This window comes from Chinchilla lanigera, unplaced genomic scaffold (genome assembly GCF_000276665.1).
Source record: "Chinchilla lanigera isolate Chin_1 unplaced genomic scaffold, ChiLan1.0 scaffold00006, whole genome shotgun sequence".
In the NCBI taxonomy this organism is placed as follows: domain Eukaryota; kingdom Metazoa; phylum Chordata; class Mammalia; order Rodentia; family Chinchillidae; genus Chinchilla; species Chinchilla lanigera.
The window spans coordinates 25,353,990-25,361,711 of NW_004955407.1; the positions used below are offsets into that span (position 1 = coordinate 25,353,990).

The 7,722-nt window shown below is 39.3% G+C and overlaps 1 pseudogene; it reads left to right on the forward strand.

Moving 5' to 3' along the window:
- Positions 1–5,446: 5,446 nt before the first annotated feature.
- LOC102009463 lies at positions 5,447–6,677 on the forward strand (annotated as a pseudogene).
- The last annotated feature ends 1,045 nt before the right edge of the window (positions 6,678–7,722 follow it).

The window sequence follows — 7,722 nt, forward strand, 5'->3', positions numbered from 1 at the left end:
ATGTCCTTGACAGGGAACAGTCCACAGAGGCCACTCCACTCACTGGGCCTGGTGACAGAGCCTGGTCTGCTCCTTGCTTCTGAGCCTCATGCCTGAGTCCCATGGTTACACCCAGGTCCTGTCCTGACACCTAATATGATCTACCTGATCAGCCTGGATCTTTCAGTGAAGAACAGGTGAATCTGCCAACAGAACGGTCTGACACCAAAGGATTTAAGTACAAATTTCAAAATGTATCTGAAAACTAAATTCTTCCTCATTCCGTAGAGCAGTCAGAAGTCCACATCTTTGAAGATGTCTTGTTGAACCAGAGTCTCACTATGCAGTTGAGGCTGGCCTTGAGCTCACTTTATAGACCAGGCTGGTCTTAAACTCACAAGGATCCTCCTACCTTAGCCTCCCGAGTGCTGGGATTACAGGAATATACCACCACACCCAGCCAAAGGTGATTTTTTTTTTTTTTTTTTTTGTACCAGGAATTGAACTTGGGAGCTCATGCTTGCCAGGCAGGCGCTTGTGCCACTGAGCTATATCCCCATCCCTGAAGATTTAAAGACAGGAACCAGTCCTTAAATTTTTTAGAAGAAACATGCAGGAGATTTTCTCAGACTATTAAATGAGAAGTTTCTTCAGATATGAAAGGTCTATCAATTTCAAAACGCTTTGGTAGGTGTGCTGGGTAATAGGCCACACTAAGTAGAGAGGGAGTTCTCTGTATATTCTGCTCTATTTTACTAAGAATCTAAAACGTCACTAAAAATAGCTCATTAAGAAAAAACAAATTTAAAAAGCAAACCATTAAGTTTAAGCTAAAAGATGAATAAATTTGTGCCATTGACATTTAAATTTTTATACAATTAAACATCATAAAAAGTTAAAAGGTAAGCTGGAGACCAAGTACATATTTACAAGACCATGCAAAAATAATTACAACATAAAATAATATAAAAATATCCTATTATCAAAGAAAATACAAAAACTCAGTAAATAAATATATTAAAATTTCAGACCATAGAAGAGAAGCTCTGTATGACCAATAAAGTTATAAGGAAAAAAAAATTTCTGTAACTTGCTAAAAATAGAAACATGCAAATTAAAGCAAGATACACCATTCAAATCCTCCAGACAGGAAAATATTCAAAAGTCTGACAGCTATAATTCATAGCAAGGCAGTGGGAAAAATAGGCACTTTTAAATTCTTAACGCTAATTACTGATGGTTAATGAACATCAAACTTTTACTATAGGAAGCATAGCATAAATTCAAAAAGAAAATGATAAAGAGCTTGAGAGAAAAAAACCTATAATTTGGAAAGAATTTTGGCAATATATAGCTAAGTTTGAAAATTAGGACCCAGCAAGTCAATTTCTAAAGTATAAATTCCAGAGAACTCCTGCACAGGGACTCACAATGTTCATTGCAACTTCTTTTCTTTTTTTAATTCCAAAATGTCTCTTACTGGGAGAATGGATCCTCTTAGCTTTATTTGCCTCAATACCGTGCTTCTATTTCTCTTTGATATCTTAACACCCGCTTCACTCTGTACTTAGAAGATCAGACACTGTGTTTGTTTATTTGCACCCATTGATTTCCCCTTCCTCCCCCTACACCCCCAACACCCACGGTAATATCTTTCCATCTTAGAAGAGTCACCTCCCATCATATGCCTGGCTCAGACACTTGGTCTAGCCCACATATCATCCTTCATTTTGCCATTTCTGACAACCTTGCCTAACTTCACTGTTAGATCTAAGTTACTGGAAATTAATAGACAGAAACATTATCTGCCTCACACTTTCCGGGCCTGACAGCTTGCTTAAGTGAGGGGAACAGAGAAAGCAAGAGGGGAGAGGAGAGGAGAGGAAAAAAATCATAGATCAACAACTTCAAACACTACTGTATCTAGTAAATCTAGTCTTTACCTCATCTCCTGGTAAATCACTGGACAGCGACACCCTCACATGGAAACTGATCCCCAGTTTTGTGGATGGTTGAGGACAAAAACCTGGACATCTGGTAAATTTCCTGATTCACCTGGAAGTACTACTCAGACTTGATATTGCTGCATCTTCATCCTGCAACAACTCTCCTAATGCTCCCCACCCTACGACCTTGAGCTTCTCATGTGTAAGGGCAGAACTCTTCCTGAGATGGGAATTTTGCACATAGCTAGAATGAATACTATTGCCCTGAGCAACTTTAAAACATCTGTACAAGAAAGACAAGCTAACAGTAACTTTGGGCAACTTGGGTGTTCTAGTAGTCTATGTTTCCTTCTTAGACAACATCTTCCACCTCTCTGTGCTTAATCAAGGAAGCCCCAAGCTCCTTTCTAGATGACATAATGGGTCTGGCTGGCATACTGGTATCAAGCCATGCTCTCACTCAGGATCTTCCAACAGGGTAGTACGCCTGCCTTTTCTTTTCTCCTCTGTGTCTTTCTGTTTCTCACATAATAAATTATGGAGTGAAAATGTTAAAATCCTCCCATACCTCCTTTATGTAGCAAATGTGAAATATGTGGTAAGCAATTGACCTTATTTTCTTTAGTTGATCAAATAACTGTTTAGGGTTTTTTTAGCACATTGAGATTATTCATTTTATGGTGGGTTAGTTTTTCATCTCACTTTATATTGTGCACATCCTCACATTCAGTATATTTATAATACCCTAATACACATATGGTGGAAAATTAATGCATTGTTTGGAAGAACATCATTTTTCATTGTGTGTGTGTGCATGTGCACACGCATTTGTGAGCTATCATTTGATCAGTTCCTTCCTCATGGATGTTCGGATCGCTTATGATTTATTGGCAATACAAATGATCCTTTAAGTAGCATTGTGTCTATATATGTCCTTTAACAAATATGGTTTTTAAAATTCCATTAGAAAAGATGGAATTTCTATATAATATATAGTAGTTTAATCCAAATAGCCCCCACCAGATTTATTTGCCAACACAAACTGAAGAATTCACACTCGTACCACAAAACTGTGGCAGTGTTCATACCTCTGGACATTTTCCAAGAGTGGCTGTTATTGCTGATTTAAAATATTTGGCAATCAGACAAGTGAAAAAGTGTCTTATTGTCATTTCAGTTCACTATGGGAAGAGGGTAGGAGCAATAATACAAATCCTAGACAACAGGAAGAATGCCTGAGAACCTGAAATATTTGGTTGCACACACTCATGCTCCTTTCTCTACCTGACCCCAGTTTGAAACTACATTCCTCCATACGGAGGCCTGAGAAAGTTGGAAATAATGAATATTTCCTTGGCAGTATTTTCATCAGTGCAATGGGATTATGTCAACTGTTATGAGAAGGAAAGATTATCAACACACAAATATAAAGAGGAAAAGGTGTGTCCACTACCTAAAATTTAAAAAGGGCACACACAGAGAAATGATTTTAAAACCCAGCAATCACAGCAGTCCTGAGGAAGCCTGTAAGACAGAGCGAGGCTTGATGCATATGCATAATGGATGTTTCCTGAGCTTTTACACACTAATTTAGGAAACTGAACAAAGATATCCTTGAAAAAGTCTGACCACAGCATTGACATTATACAAGGCTTCAAAAGGTGTATTAGCTGTGATCCAGCTTTTGGCTCCACGTGATACTAATGAATTGTCACTATGCTAAATGAAATTTTTAAAACTAATTTGCAAAACGATTATCCTTGTTATGTTTTCTATGCTTTTTACTGATCATTTTGAGCCTCGAGAATTGGATTTGTCATCTTTTCTGTGCCAAAAACTTTGAAAGCAAACTTCTGAGGTTTATTCTTTATGATATCATTGTCTCTAAAATATGCATCTTTCATGCTATGTGGTATTGTACCAGGCAGCAAATATTTTTAACTGGGTCAACACACATTGTTTCTAGGCACCACTGAGGAAATAATTTTGTTATGCCCATAATAGAATATTGCCAGAGTAACAGGACTAAAGTGACTCAGTGAGCCCTGGGGAGTGCTCCGTACTGCAAGTGGTGCCCAATTGAGAACTCAGAAGAATGATGCAATTGTGAAAGTCTCCTCTGAGGTCAGAGGTGACTGTCTTCCAAAACATAATCCATCAAATGGGACAATGTGCTGAACCATGAGAAAAAATGTGGCCTCTCTTCCTCCTGAAAACCAACACGTACTTTAGTCTATGAGACTCAGAGAGAGCAAAAGAAGCTGGTCCACACATCAGCACCTTGTCCTGCATGGTCTAGAAGAAAATAGAATAACTGATTGTGGTGAGAGTTAGTCCATAGGCGTCATTCAAGAACTCACTGCTACAATATGCCAAAAACGTGAGATTGATCTATTACATAGTATTGTCTAAAAATTATCAATCTCAGGAGCTCCTCGACTTGGCAAAATCCGTTACTGACCTGGGACTCACAGAATTATACACCATGGATGTCTGTGGAGGCTCTTGTCAAATATCACAAAACCTAGACATTATGAAGGAGACAGAAAATAAATGGTTTTTGAGCTTTTTCAATGCAGTAAGAAAAGGTGGGAGCAAACTGCAAGTGCTCCGGTAAGCCCTTTCAAAACTAAGTACTGTCCAAATGTTATGAAGTCCAGGAACACTTCCAAACCATACATTTCCATCACCTTGCTACCAAAGCAGGTTCCTTTGTCTCCAATGCTGGTAGTTCAGCGTGCACCCCAGGACTTCATGCACCTCCAAAACAGGCCAGCATGTTGTGTAGTGAAATCCACAGGGGTGAAGGAAGCTGGTAAGAGTCCCTGTGCAGCAGGCAGTGAGGACAGACTCACTGCATCTCCAAAGCACATCCATAGGGATTTCATCTATGAAAAGGACAAAGAGAAAAACACTCTCCCCAATCTCCAAAATACTCTTGCATCAAAGTGGTGAAAATGGCCATGTGACTGCCCTGCACTTCACAGATGCAGTTAGAAGCAAACTCTTCTGAGGTGCTGTCCATCGCAGAAGGTTCCCTCAGCCCTGGACTCTTCAGGCAAGCACAGTGCTCTGTGCCCAAACTAACAGATGGAACCTCTCTCTGAGGGCTCCAGAACACCTGAGGCAGCCATAGCATCCCTGACATTGGGAATAAGTGTTGATTACAGCCTTGAAGAAATGGATGAAAAGGAAATAACGTGCTTAAAGATGGAGCCGGAAGTATTTCTCTGAAGCCCCTAGATGTATCTTTTGTATCTACTGGTTAAGAAAAACTACATCCAAAATGATCCCGATTCCCCTTGACATTGGTAGTGGACAGGCCTCGCAAAACTCCATGGGGAAAAATTAAAAAGAAAAATATCAAAAAACACGGATGCACAAGGACCACAAAGTACTGTGGGTGATATAAGCAAGGAAACATTGTAGCTGATGGTGTCAGAAACTGCAAGTTGTAGCGCTTAAGCCAAGAAAATACTCAACATGAAATCATCATTTTTCCAACACACACAGCAGGTAATATGAAAAATACTGTGAAGAAAACACAAATCAAAGTAGAAGATACAGCCAAAGGTAAAGACAGGTATGTGGAAGTTGAAGGCTACAAGCTATCAACACATGAAGCTGACAGGCACTATGAGTTCCAAGCAAAATCATCTGGTAGCATCATCACTTACAGATCAAAAACTGAATCATCCCACACCAGACAAGACAAAAGTGTAAGACGTAATAATTCAGAGAACCCCAAGCTCAACATTTACCTGACTTCAAAGTCGATAAAAGTGCAAACTTCAAGTACGAAATCAACTCAGCATACATCCTTAAGTCTACAAGATTCTGTAGAACCCTCAAGCAAATTCAGGAGACACAGCACCCTAGTTAGAGAGACTTACCATTAAAGATCCAATTTGTACACATGGTAATGATGATCTTTTGTCTCCTGTAGATGGAACTGACAAAAATTCAATTGCTTCTTACCCAAAGAATTTTTCCGGGTTATCAGGAATTTCTTTTCAGTAGTACATATTTGCAATACAAATGGTTATGTGTATTGTGGGGAGTTGGTACTTGTAATAATCCATCTTAATTATTTTCTCATCCCCTCTCTGCCATCGCTCCCTACTCCTTCCAATTCTAAGTCTAGGTCCCCTGCCCATTTATGAAAGCTGTATTTCCATTATTTTTTCTCAATTTATTCCCATCCCATTTCCCTCCCTTTTTTCTCCCCTCTCTCTACCTCTTGTTCCCCTTCCTATTTGAAAAAAGATGCAGATAAGACTGCAGTCCCAAGCCAAAACCTTCAAATGAATTTACAAGGGATTATGTGCCTGAAATTGGAATGATGCTTATAAAATAATGTCTCCCAAATCCCTGTAAATATTGAAAGATGAGGACTCAAAAACCATGGGGTATAGAGATAATAGAAAGATGCACTGTTTAGGAGAAAAAGCATATTCATGAGGATGTGAAAGAAACTGCCATACAAACAGAAGACCATGTTACTTCTAAAAACCCAAAGGAGCTATAGCAAGACTTTAAAGAGAAGCCTAGTCTGAGGACAGAGCGCAGGGTTGTGAGCTCACCCAGTGGTGTCATAACTAAGCCTTTGAAGACTCCCAGAATGACTGGAAACACAGATTCATCTCCTTTTGCACCAAGTTTGAAAGACATAAACAATATCTGGAGTCAAAACTAAAATCTCGGGTTTCAAATACTAAGCCCAAACCAATTTCTTTTTCCTTGCAAATGTAGAAGAGTGTATCACGTCAATATGTGACATTTGCAGCTGACAAGAATATCCATACCGCCCCTGATTCTGCCCCCACAAAACTAACAAATAAAAAGATGGAAAAAGACATACTGCCTCCTCCACAACAGACTCCCCCCTTAAGTCAAACAACTCATTCTGCTTATAGATCCTTATTGCAAAGACAGATGATACAGCATCAGCAAGAACCCTGCTCCTCCTCCCATAGATCCCAAACCTGTGCCTCTTCCCCCTGGTCACCTGGTGGCACTAAAGCTGAATTCTGTGTACCTTATGACCATACTCAAGTTCTGCTCATTTGCCATTTCCCTCACTGTATAGCAAACAGTCCAGTCTTTCAGTAAGACATGTACTGACTCATCCAATAAAGAAGCCTCTGCCCAGCCACCAACCAACACAGAGGACAAGAGGACGTAATCTGTAAATAACTTCCAACATCTCACAGCTTGATATGATTTATAAGCAGAATAACTCTGCACATACTGAACAAAATTCTCAAATAGCAACTCCAACTGATGGTCCATCTTTTACTCTGAAGAGAGGTAGTTCTATAACATTCCAAAGTTCTGACCCAGATGAGATTCGACAGAGTTTGCTGACTCCAATTCTTTTTTGGCAGAAATTGCAGCACAGTTGAAGAGAGTCACTGTTCCATCAGATACAATATCTGTGAATGGAAGGTTAAGACCCAGCTACCCCATCTTCTGATGCCCAGGAAGGTAGCTACACATTTCCCTTCCATACTGCAATTCCCTGCTCCACTTCAAAGAATACAGTGAATGAATGTACGTTCAGTCATGCACCACTATATTTTTATGAAAGTATAAAATTGTATGCTATGGCTTTTTATGCCAAAAGAAGAATTATTAGAATTTAGAATAATTTTGGTCTTTTTGCCCCTAGAACTAAATATGCTGCTTAACACCCCATTTACAGGGGATAAATGACTTGCATGTTTTAAAATAACAAATACCTTTTATTGATATCTCTTACTTCTTTTTTTTTTTCCAGTACCCAGAATCGAACTCA